The sequence below is a fragment of the Cryptomeria japonica genome, unplaced genomic scaffold, assembly GCF_030272615.1.
Source record: "Cryptomeria japonica unplaced genomic scaffold, Sugi_1.0 HiC_scaffold_157, whole genome shotgun sequence".
Lineage (NCBI taxonomy): Eukaryota > Viridiplantae > Streptophyta > Pinopsida > Cupressales > Cupressaceae > Cryptomeria > Cryptomeria japonica.
In genome coordinates, this window is record NW_026728979.1 from 175,001 (window position 1) to 188,979 (window position 13,979).

At 62.4% G+C, this 13,979-nt stretch overlaps 2 non-coding genes across 2 annotated transcripts; both read right to left on the reverse strand.

Annotated features, from left to right (window-relative positions):
- Positions 1-2,918: 2,918 nt before the first annotated feature.
- On the reverse strand, positions 2,919-3,037 carry LOC131866942 (5S ribosomal RNA). The gene has a single exon (XR_009365541.1). It is a non-coding gene; the product is annotated as a 5S ribosomal RNA (ribosomal RNA).
- A 7,817-nt stretch (positions 3,038-10,854) lies between these two features.
- Positions 10,855-10,973, reverse strand: LOC131866930 (5S ribosomal RNA). The gene has a single exon (XR_009365529.1). It is a non-coding gene; the product is annotated as a 5S ribosomal RNA (ribosomal RNA).
- Positions 10,974-13,979: the final 3,006 nt, after the last annotated feature.

The following is a 13,979-nucleotide window of genomic DNA, read 5'->3' on the forward strand; positions in this document are numbered from 1 at the left end:
AAGCGGGGTTATTGGAGCGCCGCCTCTTTTTTTGTCGGAGCGTTTGGTGGGGTTTCTCGCATTGGCTCTTCCGAGGCCCGGTTGCCACCCTGGCGCGCACGAAGTCGGAAGTAGGGTTAATTGCCCGGGTGCGCACCTTTGCCAGGGTGGGCACCTTACCTGGGCTGCGCACCAGGGCGGGCTCAAGATGGCACGCGCGTTCCGTTTTTTTCACTATCTTTCAAAACGGAAATTTTAAAATCTCCTTTTTTTTTTGCCTTTTCTGGAAATTAGTGAAGGCAGCGCATCAAAGGTGCGCACCTCGCTGCCCACCTTGGTGTGCTCTGAGGTGCGCACCCGGGAGCGCTACGAAGTGTGCTCCAAGGTGCGGCGTGCACGTTGTCGGAGCCCGGTTTGCCCCGGGTGCGCACCTCGCCTGCACCTTGGCCGGGGTGGGCACCTTGGCTGGGTTTGCCCAGGGTGCGCTCCGAAGCGGGGTTACTGGAGCGCCCCCTCTTTTTTTGTCAGAGCGTTTGGTGGGGTTTCTCGCATTGGCTCTTCCCAGGCCCGGTTGTTGGGTGCGCTCCCACCCTGGCGCGCGCGAAGTTGGAAGTTGGGTTAATTGCCCGGGCGCGCACCTTCGCCAGGGTGGGCACCTTGGTGCGCACACCTTGGCTGGGCTGCGCACCAGGGCGGGCTCAAGATGGCACCAGCATTCCCTTTTTCTCACTATCTTTCAAAACGGAAATTTTAAAATCTCGTTTTTTTTTTGCCTTTTATGGAAATTAGTGAAGGCATCGCATCAAAGGTGCGCACCTCGCTGCCCACCTTGGTGTGCTCCGAGGTGCCCACCACGGTGCGCAACGCCGGTGCGAACCCGGGAGCGCCCCGATGTGTGCTCCAAGGTGCGGCGTGCACGAAGTCGGACCCCGGTTTGCCCCGGGTGCGCACCTCGCGTGCACCTTGGTGCGCACACCTTGGCTGGGTTGCGCGGCCTGGTGGGCACCATGGTGCGCACCAAGGAGCGCTCCGAAGTGTGCTCCAAGGTGCGGCGTGCACGAAGTCGGAGCCCGGTTTGCCCCGGGTACGCACCTTCGCCGGGGTGGGCACCTCGGCTGGGTTGCGCGCCCTGGTGCGCACCAAGGAGCGCTCCGAAGTGTGCTCCAAGGTGCGGCGTGCACGAAGTCGGAGCCCGGTTTGCCCCGGGTGCGCACCTCGCGTGCACCTTCGGCGGGGTTGCGCGCCCTGGTGGGCACCATGGTGCGCACCAAGGAGCGCTCCGAAGTGTGCTCCAAGGTGCGGCGTGCACGAAGTCGGAGCCCGGTTTGCCCCGGGTGCGCACCTCGCGTGCACCTTCGGCGGGGTTGCGCGCCCTGGTGGGCACCATGGTGCGCACCAAGGAGCGCTCCGAAGTGTGCTCCAAGGTGCGGCGTGCACGAAGTCGGAGCCCGGTTTGCCCCGGGTGCGCACCTCGCGTGCACCTTCGCCGCGGTGGGCACCATGGCGTGCACGAAGTCGGAGCCCGGTTTGCCCCGGGTGCGCACCTCGCGTGCACCTTCGCCGGGGTGGGCACCTCGGCTGGGTTGCGCGCCCTGGTGCGCACCAAGGAGCGCTCCGAAGTGTGCTCCAAGGTGCGGCGTGCACGAAGTCGGAGCCCGGTTTGCCCCGGGTGCGCACCTCGCGTGCACCTTCGCCAGGGTGGGCACCTCGGTGCGCACACCTTCTCAATGTTTTCTTGCCTTTTCTGGAAATTGGTGAAGGCAGCGCATCAAAGGTGCGCACCTCGGTGTGCTCCGAGGTGCGAACCCGAGAGCGCTCCGAGGTGCCCACGAAGTCGAAAGTCGGGTTAATTGCATTGTTTTCCCCGGGTGCGCTCCGAGGTGCGCAACATCGGCGCGCACCAAGGAGGGCTCCGAAGTGTGCTCCAAGGTGCGCACGATGGCGTGCACCTCTGGTGCGCACGATTCGGAGCTCGGTTTGACCGGGGTGCGCACACCTTGGCTGGGTTGCGCACCTTTTGTGCGCTCCAAGGTGCGCACGAAGTCGGAGCTCGGTTTGCCCCGGGTGCGCACCTTCGCCAGGGTGCGCACCTTGATGCGCACGCCTTGGCTGGGCTGCGCACCTTGGTGGGCGCCATGGTGCGCACCTTTCGTGCGCTCCAAGGTGCGCACGAAGTCGGAGCTCGGTTTGCCCCGGGTGCGCACCTTGGTGGGCGCCATGGTGCACTCCGAGGTGCCCAAGATTGGTGCGCACCAAGGAGCGCTCCGAAGTGCGCTCCAAGGTGCGCGCGAAGTCGAAAGTTGGGTTAATTGTCCGGTTTGCCTCGGGTGCGCACCTTGCGTGCACCTTCGCCAGGGTGGGCGCCTTGGTGCGCACACCTTGGCTGGGCTGCGCACACCTTGGCACCCGCGTTTCCTTCATTTTAAATTTTTTTTTTTTACAATCTCTCAAGTGGGAAATTCTATAATCTCAACTTTTTTTGCCTTTTCAGGAAACTTTTGAATGGAGCGCATCATTGGTGCGCTCCGAAGTGTGCTCCAAAGCTCTCTCCAGCTGCGTGCACCTGCCCCGGCCGCGCACCCGGCCCCGCCCAGCTTCGCTCACCTGTCCCGGGCGTCTGGTGCGGAACCTTAGAGTAAGAAACATCACCGTGCACCTTGGCCAACGTGCGCGACTCGACCGAGCGCGCACTGGCCGAGGTGCACACCGATTTCACCTGGGTGCGCGCGCAGCACCTCGGGCGCACCGGGGTGCGCGCACAACGCCCGGGTTGCACCGTGGCCTGTGTGCTCGGGGCGCCTCGGGTGCGCGCTCGGTGTCGCCCCCGCGCGCGCGGTAGTGCGGGCAGCGCACCCCGGCCCGGCCCGGCCCCGACGAGAACGCAAACGGGCAAAAGGTTTATTCAAATAGCATTGCGATGCCCGGCGAAAAACTAAAAAAGGGTGCAACACCGGGACTTCCCGGGAGGTCACCCATCCCAGTACTACTCCGGCCCAAGCGCGCTTAACTGCGGAGTTCTGATGGGATCCGGTGCACTAACGCTGGTATGATCGCACCCGTTATGAGCTTGTCGCAGTGTGTACTTAGCAAACCGCGACCCACGTGCGAATCCACCCCGGCCACCCACCCCCGTCGAGGTGCACACCCTCCCTCGCGAAGTGCGCCCCGTTCGCCAAGTGTGAGCCCTGCCCGGGTGCGCGCACCTTGCTAGGGCGTCGGGTGTGCACCCGGCCCGGCCTACGTGCGTGCACCTGTAGGGGGCGTCGTGTGCGTGCAGTGTCCCGTCTGCAACGCGGTGCCCACACACCACCTCGGGCGCAACGACCTGCGCTCACATGTGGGCCGAGTGCACCTTGGTGCATGTTCGGGGCGCCTCGGGTGCACGCTCGATCTTGCCCCGGTGCACCAAGGCGCTCGGTTTGCCCCGGGTGCGCACTTGGTGCAAGGTGGGCACCCAAAATAGGGATCAAGCACCAAAACACAAGTTTCGGGATGCAAAATGGGACCCAAGGACCACAAATGCGTTCCAAGACCCATGATGGGTCCACGAGAACAAAAATGTGTTCCGAGACTTAATAAACAAATATTGGGTTTTAGGAGAAGAAACATGCTCTGATGCCCAAAACGAGAATCGACCCCGAAAAGGCCACAGGCCAAAAGTGGGATGCGAGACAAAAAAAAATGGGACCCGAGGACCAAAATTGGGTTCCCAGGTCGAAGACAGGGCAACCGGACAAGAAACGACCTCTAAGGCTCGAAATGAGTCCCGACGACTAAAACTTGACAAGAAGCACCCATCAGGCACCCAACTCGACACCCATGGGATGCCGACCCACCCGGGCTTCCACCTAGCACACCTTGGCACCCACCCACCCTCGCACCCAACCTCGCACCCAACTTAGCACCTTTGAACCCACATTGGCACTCACCCTGACCCTGGCACCTTGGAACCCACATTGGCACTCACCTTGACCCTGGCACCCACCTTTGCACTCACCTTGGGACCCACCCTGGCTCCCACCTCGGCACCCACCCAGACACCCACCTTGGTTCCTTGGCACCCACCTTGGATCCTTGGCACCCACCCCGACACCCACCTTGGCACGCAACTTGGCTACTTGCCACCCACCTTGGCTCCTTGACGCCCACCCCGACAACCACCCCGTGACCTACCCTGGCTAGGGTTGGTGCACACCCACCCTGGTGCCCACCTTGGCACCCACCCTATGACCCACCTTGGCACGCACCTTAGTACCCACCCCGTTACCCACCCTAGGACCCACCCCGTGACCCACCTTGGCCAGGGTGGGTGCCTTGGTGCGCACAACTTGCCTGGGCTGCACACCAGGGCGGGCTCAAGATGGCACCCGCGTTCCGTTTTTTTCACTATCTTTCAAAACGGAAATTTTAAAATCTCATTTTTTTCTTTTTTTTGCCTTTTCTGGAAATTAGTGAAGGCAGCGCATCAAAGGTGCGCAATGCTGGTGCGAACCCGGGAGCGCTCCGATGTGTGCTCCAAGGTGCGGCGTGCACGAAGTCCGAGCCCGGTTTGCCCCGGGTGCGCACCTCGCGTGCACCTTCGCCGGGGTGAGCACCTTGGCTGGGTTGCGCGCCCTGGTGCGTACCAAGGAGCGCTCTGAAGTGTGCTCCAAGGTGCGGCGTGCACGAAGTCGGAGCCCGGTTTGCCCCGGGTGTGCACCTCGGGTGCGCACCTCGCGTGCACCTTCGCTGCGGTGGGCACCTTGGCTGGGTTGCGCGCCTTGGTGGGCACCATGCAGTGCACGAAGTCGGAGCCCGGTTTGCCCCGGGCGCGCACCTCCGCCAGGGTGGGCACCTTGGTGCGCACAACTTGCCTGGGCTGCGCATCAGGAAGGGCTCAAGATGGCACCCGCGTTCCGTTTTTTTCACTATCTTTCAGAACGGAAATTTTAAAATATCGTTTTTTTTTGCCTTTTCTGGAAATTAGTGAAGGCAGCGCATCAAAGGTGCGCAACGCTGGTGCGAACCTGGGAGCGCTCCGATGTGTGCTCCAAGGTGCGGCGTGCACGAAGTCGGAGCCCGGTTTGCCTCGGGTGCGCCCTGGTGGGCACCATGGTGCGCACCAAGGAGCGCTCCGAAGTGTGCTCCAAGGTGCGGCCTGCACGAAGTCGGAGCCCGGTTTGCCCCGGGTGTGCACCTCGGGTGGGCACCTTGGTGCGCATGCCTTGCCTGGGCTGCGCACCAGGGCGGGCTCAAGATGGCACCCGCGTTCCTTTTTTTTCACTATCTTTCAAAACGGAAATTTTAAAATCTCATTTTTTTTTGCCTTTTTCTGGAAATTAGTGAAGGCAGCGCATCAAAGGTGCGCACCTCGCTGCCCACCACGGTGCGCAACGCCGGTGGGCACCCGGGAGTGCTTCGAAGTGTGCTCCAAGGTGCTGCGTGCACGTTGTCGGAGCCCGGTTTGCCCCGGGTGCGCACCTCGCGTGCACCTTCGTCGGGGTGGGCACCTTGGCTTGGTTTGCCCCGGCTGCGCTCCGAAGCGGGGTTATTGGAGCGCCGCCTCTTTTTTTGTCGGAGCGTTTGGTGGGGTTTCTCGCATTGGCTCTTCCGAGGCCCGGTTGCCACCCTGACGCGCACGAAGTCGGAAGTAGGGTTAATTGCCCGGGTGCGCACCTTTGCCAGGGTGGCACCTTACCTGGGCTGCGCACCAGGGCGGGCTCAAGATGGCACGCGCGTTCCGTTTTTTTCACTATCTTTCAAAACGGAAATTTTAAAATCTCCTTTTTTTTTTGCCTTTTCTGGAAATTAGTGAAGGCAGCGCATCAAAGGTGCGCACCTCGCTGCCCACCTTGGTGTGCTCTGAGGTGCGCACCCGGGAGCGCTACGAAGTGTGCTCCAAGGTGCGGCGTGCACGTTGTCGGAGCCCGGTTTGCCCCGGGTGCGCACCTCGCCTGCACCTTGGCCGGGGTGGGCACCTTGGCTGGGTTTGCCCAGGGTGCGCTCCGAAGCGGGGTTACTGGAGCGCCCCCTCTTTTTTTGTCAGAGAGTTTGGTGGGGTTTCTCGCATTGGCTCTTCCCAGGCCCGGTTGTTGGGTGCGCTCCCACCCTGGCGCGCGCGAAGTTGGAAGTTGGGTTAATTGCCCGGGCGCGCACCTTCGCCAGGGTGGGCACCTTGGTGCGCAAACCTTGGCTGGGCTGCGCACCAGGGCGGGCTCAAGATGGCACCAGCATTCCCTTTTTCTCACTATCTTTCAAAACGGAAATTTTAAAATCTCGTTTTTTTTTTGCCTTTTATGGAAATTAGTGAAGGCATCGCATCAAAGGTGCGCACCTCGCTGCCCACCTTGGTGTGCTCCGAGGTGCCCACCACGGTGCGCAACGCCGGTGCGAACCCGGGAGCGCCCCGATGTGTGCTCCAAGGTGCGGCGTGCACGAAGTCGGACCCCGGTTTGCCCCGGGTGCGCACCTCGCGTGCACCTTGGTGCGCACACCTTGGCTGGGTTGCGCGGCCTGGTGGGCACCATGGTGCGCACCAAGGAGCGCTCCGAAGTGTGCTCCAAGGTGCGGCGTGCACGAAGTCGGAGCCCGGTTTGCCCCGGGTGCGCACCTTCGCCGCGGTGGGCACCATGGCGTGCACGAAGTCGGAGCCCGGTTTGCCCCGGGTGCGCACCTCGCGTGCACCTTCGCCGGGGTGGGCACCTCGGCTGGGTTGCGCGCCCTGGTGCGCACCAAGGAGCGCTCTGAAGTGTGCTCCAAGGTGCGGCGTGCACGAAGTCGGAGCCCGGTTTGCCCCGGGTGTGCACCTCGGGTGCGCACCTCGCGTGCACCTTCGCTGCGGTGGGCACCTTGGCTGGGTTGCGCGCCTTGGTGGGCACCATGCAGTGCACGAAGTCGGAGCCCGGATTGCCCCGGGCGCGCACCTCCGCCAGGGTGGGCACCTTGGTGCGCACAACTTGCCTGGGCTGCGCACCAGGAAGGGCTCAAGATGGCACCCGCGTTCCGTTTTTTTCACTATCTTTCAGAACGGAAATTTTAAAATCTCGTTTTTTTTTGCCTTTTCTTGAAATTAGTGAAGGCAGCGCATCAAAGGTGCGCAACGCTGGTGCGAACCTGGGAGCGCTCCGATGTGTGCTCCAAGGTGCGGCGTGCACGAAGTCGGACCCCGGTTTGCCCCGGGTGCGCACCTCGCGTGCACCTTGGTGCGCACACCTTGGCTGGGTTGCGCGCCCTGGTGGGCACCATGGTGCGCACCAAGGAGCGCTCCGAAGTGTGCTCCAAGGTGCGGCGTGCACGAAGTCGGAGCCCGGTTTGCCCCGGGTGCGCACCTCGCGTGCACCTTCGCCGCGGTGGGCACCATGGCGTGCACGAAGTCGGAGCCCGGTTTGCCCCGGGTGCGCACCTCGCGTGCACCTTCGCCGGGGTGGGCACCTTGGTGTGCAGACCTTGGCTGGGTTGCGCGCCCTGGTGGGCACCATGGTGCGCACCAAGGAGCGCTCCGAAGTGTGCTCCAAGGTGCGGCCTGCACGAAGTCGGAGCCCGGTTTGCCCCGGGTGTGCACCTCGGGTGGGCACCTTGGTGCGCATGCCTTGCCTGGGCTGCGCACCAGGGCGGGCTCAAGATGGCACCCGCGTTCCTTTTTTTTCACTATCTTTCAAAACGGAAATTTTAAAATCTCATTTTTTTTTGCCTTTTTCTGGAAATTAGTGAAGGCAGCGCATCAAAGGTGCGCACCTCGCTGCCCACCACGGTGCGCAACGCCGGTGGGCACCCGGGAGTGCTTCGAAGTGTGCTCCAAGGTGCTGCGTGCACGTTGTCGGAGCCCGGTTTGCCCCGGGTGCGCACCTCGCGTGCACCTTCGTCGGGGTGGGCACCTTGGCTGGGTTTGCCCCGGCTGCGCTCCGAAGCGGGGTTATTGGAGCGCCGCCTCTTTTTTTGTCGGAGCGTTTGGTGGGGTTTCTCGCATTGGCTCTTCTGAGGCCCGGTTGCCACCCTGGCGCGCACGAAGTCGGAAGTAGGGTTAATTGCCCGGGTGCGCACCTTTGCCAGGGTGGGCACCTTACCTGGGCTGCGCACCAGGGCGGGCTCAAGATGGCACGCGCGTTCCGTTTTTTTCACTATCTTTCAAAACGGAAATTTTAAAATCTCCTTTTTTTTTTGCCTTTTCTGGAAATTAGTGAAGGCAGCGCATCAAAGGTGCGCACCTCGCTGCCCACCTTGGTGTGCTCTGAGGTGCGCACCCGGGAGCACTACGAAGTGTGCTCCAAGGTGCGGCGTGCACGTTGTCGGAGCCCGGTTTGCCCCGGGTGCGCACCTCGCCTGCACCTTGGCCGGGGTGGGCACCTTGGCTGGGTTTGCCCAGGGTGCGCTCCGAAGCGGGGTTACTGGAGCGCCCCCTCTTTTTTTGTCAGAGCGTTTGGTGGGGTTTCTCGCATTGGCTCTTCCCAGGCCCGGTTGTTGGGTGCGCTCCCACCCTGGCGCGCGCGAAGTTGGAAGTTGGATTAATTGCCCGGGCGCGCACCTTCGCCAGGGTGGGCACCTTGGTGCGCACACCTTGGCTGGGCTGCGCACCAGGGCGGGCTCAAGATGGCACCAGCATTCCCTTTTTCTCACTATCTTTCAAAACGGAAATTTTAAAATCTCGTTTTTTTTTTGCCTTTTATGGAAATTAGTGAAGGCATCGCATCAAAGGTGCGCACCTCGCTGCCCACCTTGGTGTGCTCCGAGGTGCCCACCACGGTGCGCAACGCCGGTGCGAACCCGGGAGCGCCCCGATGTGTGCTCCAAGGTGCGGCGTGCACGAAGTCGGACCCCGGTTTGCCCCGGGTGCGCACCTCGCGTGCACCTTGGTGCGCACACCTTGGCTGGGTTGCGCGGCCTGGTGGGCACCATGGTGCGCACCAAGGAGCGCTCCGAAGTGTGCTCCAAGGTGCGGCGTGCACGAAGTCGGAGCCCGGTTTGCCCCGGGTACGCACCTCGCGTGCACCTTCGCCGGGGTGGGCACCTCGGCTGGGTTGCGCGCCCTGGTGCGCACCAAGGAGCGCTCCGAAGTGTGCTCCAAGGTGCGGCGTGCACGAAGTCGGAGCCCGGTTTGCCCCGGGTGCGCACCTTCGCCGCGGTGCGCACCATGGCGTGCACGAAGTCGGAGCCCGGTTTGCCCCGGGTGCGCACCTCGCGTGCACCTTCGGCGGGGTTGCGCGCCCTGGTGGGCACCATGGTGCGCACCAAGGAGCGCTCCGAAGTGTGCTCCAAGGTGCGGCGTGCACGAAGTCGGAGCCCGGTTTGCCCCGGGTGCGCACCTCGCGTGCACCTTCGGCGGGGTTGCGCGCCCTGGTGGGCACCATGGTGCGCACCAAGGAGCGCTCCGAAGTGTGCTCCAAGGTGCGGCGTGCACGAAGTCGGAGCCCGGTTTGCCCCGGGTGCGCACCTCGCGTGCACCTTCGCCGCGGTGGGCACCATGGCGTGCACGAAGTCGGAGCCCGGTTTGCCCCGGGTGCGCACCTCGCGTGCACCTTCGCCGGGGTGGGCACCTCGGCTGGGTTGCGCGCCCTGGTGCGCACCAAGGAGCGCTCCGAAGTGTGCTCCAAGGTGCGGCGTGCACGAAGTCGGAGCCCGGTTTGCCCCGGGTGCGCACCTCGCGTGCACCTTCGCCAGGGTGGGCACCTCGGTGCGCACACCTTCTCAATGTTTTCTTGCCTTTTCTGGAAATTGGTGAAGGCAGCGCATCAAAGGTGCGCACCTCGGTGTGCTCCGAGGTGCGAACCCGAGAGCGCTCCGAGGTGCCCACGAAGTCGAAAGTCGGGTTAATTGCATTGTTTTCCCCGGGTGCGCTCCGAGGTGCGCAACATCGGCGCGCACCAAGGAGGGCTCCGAAGTGTGCTCCAAGGTGCGCACGATGGCGTGCACCTCTGGTGCGCACGATTCGGAGCTCGGTTTGACCGGGGTGCGCACACCTTGGCTGGGTTGCGCACCTTTTGTGCGCTCCAAGGTGCGCACGAAGTCGGAGCTCGGTTTGCCCCGGGTGCGCACCTTCGCCAGGGTGCGCACCTTGATGCGCACGCCTTGGCTGGGCTGCGCACCTTGGTGGGCGCCATGGTGCGCACCTTTCGTGCGCTCCAAGGTGCGCACGAAGTCGGAGCTCGGTTTGCCCCGGGTGCGCACCTTGGTGGGCGCCATGGTGCACTCCGAGGTGCCCAAGATTGGTGCGCACCAAGGAGCGCTCCGAAGTGCGCTCCAAGGTGCGCGCGAAGTCGAAAGTTGGGTTAATTGTCCGGTTTGCCTCGGGTGCGCACCTTGCGTGCACCTTCGCCAGGGTGGGCGCCTTGGTGCGCACACCTTGGCTGGGCTGCGCACACCTTGGCACCCGCGTTTCCTTCATTTTAAATTTTTTTTTTTTACAATCTCTCAAGTGGGAAATTCTATAATCTCAACTTTTTTTGCCTTTTCAGGAAACTTTTGAATGGAGCGCATCATTGGTGCGCTCCGAAGTGTGCTCCAAAGCTCTCTCCAGCTGCGTGCACCTGCCCCGGCCGCGCACCCGGCCCCGCCCAGCTTCGCTCACCTGTCCCGGGCGTCTGGTGCGGAACCTTAGAGTAAGAAACATCACCGTGCACCTTGGCCAACGTGCGCGACTCGACCGAGCGCGCACTGGCCGAGGTGCACACCGATTTCACCTGGGTGCGCGCGCAGCACCTCGGGCGCACCGGGGTGCGCGCACAACGCCCGGGTTGCACCGTGGCCTGTGTGCTCGGGGTGCCTCGGGTGCGCGCTCGGTGTCGCCCCCGCGCGCGCGGTAGTGCGGGCAGCGCACCCCGGCCCGGCCCGGCCCCGACGAGAACGCAAACGGGCAAAAGGTTTATTCAAATAGCATTGCGACGCCCGGCGAAAAACTAAAAAAGGGTGCAACACCGGGACTTCCCGGGAGGTCACCCATCCCAGTACTACTCCGGCCCAAGCGCGCTTAACTGCGGAGTTCTGATGGGATCCGGTGCACTAATGCTGGTATGATCGCACCCGTTATGAGCTTGTCGCAGTGTGTACTTAGCAAACCGCGACCCACGTGCGAATCCACCCCGGCCACCCACCCCCGTCGAGGTGCACACCCTCCCTCGCGAAGTGCGCCCCGTTCGCCAAGTGTGAGCCCTGCCCGGGTGCGCGCACCTTGCTAGGGCGTCGGGTGTGCACCCGGCCCGGCCTACGTGCGTGCACCTGGAGGGGGCGTCGTGTGCGTGCAGTGTCCCGTCTGCAACGCGGTGCCCACACACCACCTCGGGCGCAACGACCTGCGCTCACATGTGGGCCGAGTGCACCTTGGTGCATGTTCGGGGCGCCTCGGGTGCACGCTCGATCTTGCCCCGGTGCACCAAGGCGCTCGGTTTGCCCCGGGTGCGCACTTGGTGCAAGGTGGGCACCCAAAATAGGGATCAAGCACCAAAACACAAGTTTCGGGATGCAAAATGGGACCCAAGGACCACAAATGCGTTCCAAGACCCATGATGGGTCCACGAGAACAAAAATGTGTTCCGAGACTTAATAAACAAATATTGGGTTTTAGGAGAAGAAACATGCTCTGATGCCCAAAACGAGAATCGACCCCGAAAAGGCCACAGGCCAAAAGTGGGATGCGAGACAAAAAAAAATGGGACCCGAGGACCAAAATTGGGTTCCCAGGTCGAAGACAGGGCAACCGGACAAGAAACGACCTCTAAGGCTCGAAATGAGTCCCGACGACTAAAACTTGACAAGAAGCACCCATCAGGCACCCAACTCGACACCCATGGGATGCCGACCCACCCGGGCTTCCACCTAGCACACCTTGGCACCCACCCACCCTCGCACCCAACCTCGCACCCAACTTAGCACCTTTGAACCCACATTGGCACTCACCCTGACCCTGGCACCTTGGAACCCACATTGGCACTCACCTTGACCCTGGCACCCACCTTTGCACTCACCTTGGGACCCACCCTGGCTCCCACCTCGGCACCCACCCAGACACCCACCTTGGTTCCTTGGCACCCACCTTGGATCCTTGGCACCCACCCCGACACCCACCTTGGCACGCAACTTGGCTACTTGCCACCCACCTTGGCTCCTTGACGCCCACCCCGACAACCACCCCGTGACCTACCCTGGCTAGGGTTGGTGCACACCCACCCTGGTGCCCACCTTGGCACCCACCCTATGACCCACCTTGGCACGCACCTTAGTACCCACCCCGTTACCCACCCTAGGACCCACCCCGTGACCCACCTTGGCCAGGGTGGGTGCACCCACCCTGGTGCCCACCTTGGCACCCACCCATCCTAGCACCCAGCCTGTGACCGGGCTTGGAACCCAACCTTGCACCCGCACCCGTCTTGGCCAGTGTGGGTGCGCACCCATCCTGGCACCCACGTTGTGACACACCCTTTAACCCACGCACCCTAGCACCCACGTTGGCACCCACCTTGGAACCCAACCTAGCAACTTGGCACCCACCCCGTGACCCACCTTGGCATCCACCATAGCAGTCGCCGACTTGGCACCCACCTCGGCACCCACCTTGACACTTGTGGACCCACCTTGCCACTCACCCTAGCATCGACCCATCCTAGCACCCACCCTGGCACCTTTGCACCCTAGCACTCACCCATCCTAGCACCTAACCTGTGACCCACCTTGACACTCACCCTCGCACCCACCTTGGAACCCAACCTAGCACCCACCCACCCTGACACCAACCCTAGCACCTACCCACCCTTGCACCCACCCTGTGACCCATCTTGGCACCCACCCATCCTACCACTCAACCTATCACCCACCTTCTCACCCACCTTGGCATCCACCTTAGCACCCACCCACACTGGCACCTTGGCACCCACCTCGGGCAAGGTGGGTGCACACCCACCCTGGCACCCAATTTAGAACCCACCGAGCATGTTACCCACCTTGGCACCCACATTGCAGCCCACCCTAGTACCCACCCTATGACCCACATTGGCATCCACACCCTAGCACCCAGGCACCTCGACACCCGCCTTGACACCCACCCTAGCACTGAACCTGTGACCCACCTTGGAACTCACCCTAGAACCCACCCACCCTGTGAACCACCTTGGCATCCACCTTAGCACCCACCCACCTTGGCACCCACTCTAGCACTCACCCATCCTAACACCCAACTTGTTACCCACCTTGGCACCCGCCCTCGCGTCCACCTTGAAACCCACCCTAGCACCCACCCACGCAGGAGCCCACCTTGGCACCCAACCTAACACCCACGCATCCTGGCACCCAACTTGTGACCCACCTTGGAACCCACCCTAGTACCCACCTTTGAACCCACTATATCACCAACCCACCTTGGCACCCACCCTATGACCCTCTTTGGAATCCACCCTAGCACGCACCCACCCTGGCACCCACCATGGAGCGCACCCTAGCACCCACCCACCTCGGCACGCACCTCAACACCCACCTTGGTGTGCGCACTGCGCCAACCTCTCAAAGACCCTATGTGGTGCGCTCCAAAGTGTACACCTTTGGTGCGCTCCAAGGTGCGCACCTTTGGTGCACACCGAGGTGCACACCAAAGTGTGCACCGAGGTGAGCACCAAAGTGCACTCCAGGGTGCACACCAAGGCGTGCACCTTTGGTGCGGTCAATGCAAACGAATTCGGAAGTTGGGGTCGATGTCCTAATCGCTGCTGCAGACTACACGTATGAGAATCGGACAAATAGCTTTATATAGGGGAGGTGTTGCGTTTGATGGGTCGACTCCCCTGGTTGTGTGCACTGCACCAACTTCAAAGACCCTGTCTTGTTTAAGAAGTCAAAAGTTGGGGTGGATGTCCTAATCATTGCTGCAGTCTACGCATGTATGAGAATCAGACAAATAGCTTATATAGGGGAGGTGTTGCATTCGGTGGGTTGACTCCCCTGGTTGTGCGCACTGCGCCAACCTCAAAGACCCCGCATAGCAGAAGAAGTCGGAAGTCGGATTTTGGTGAGCACCAAGGCGTGCACCTTTGGTGCGGTCA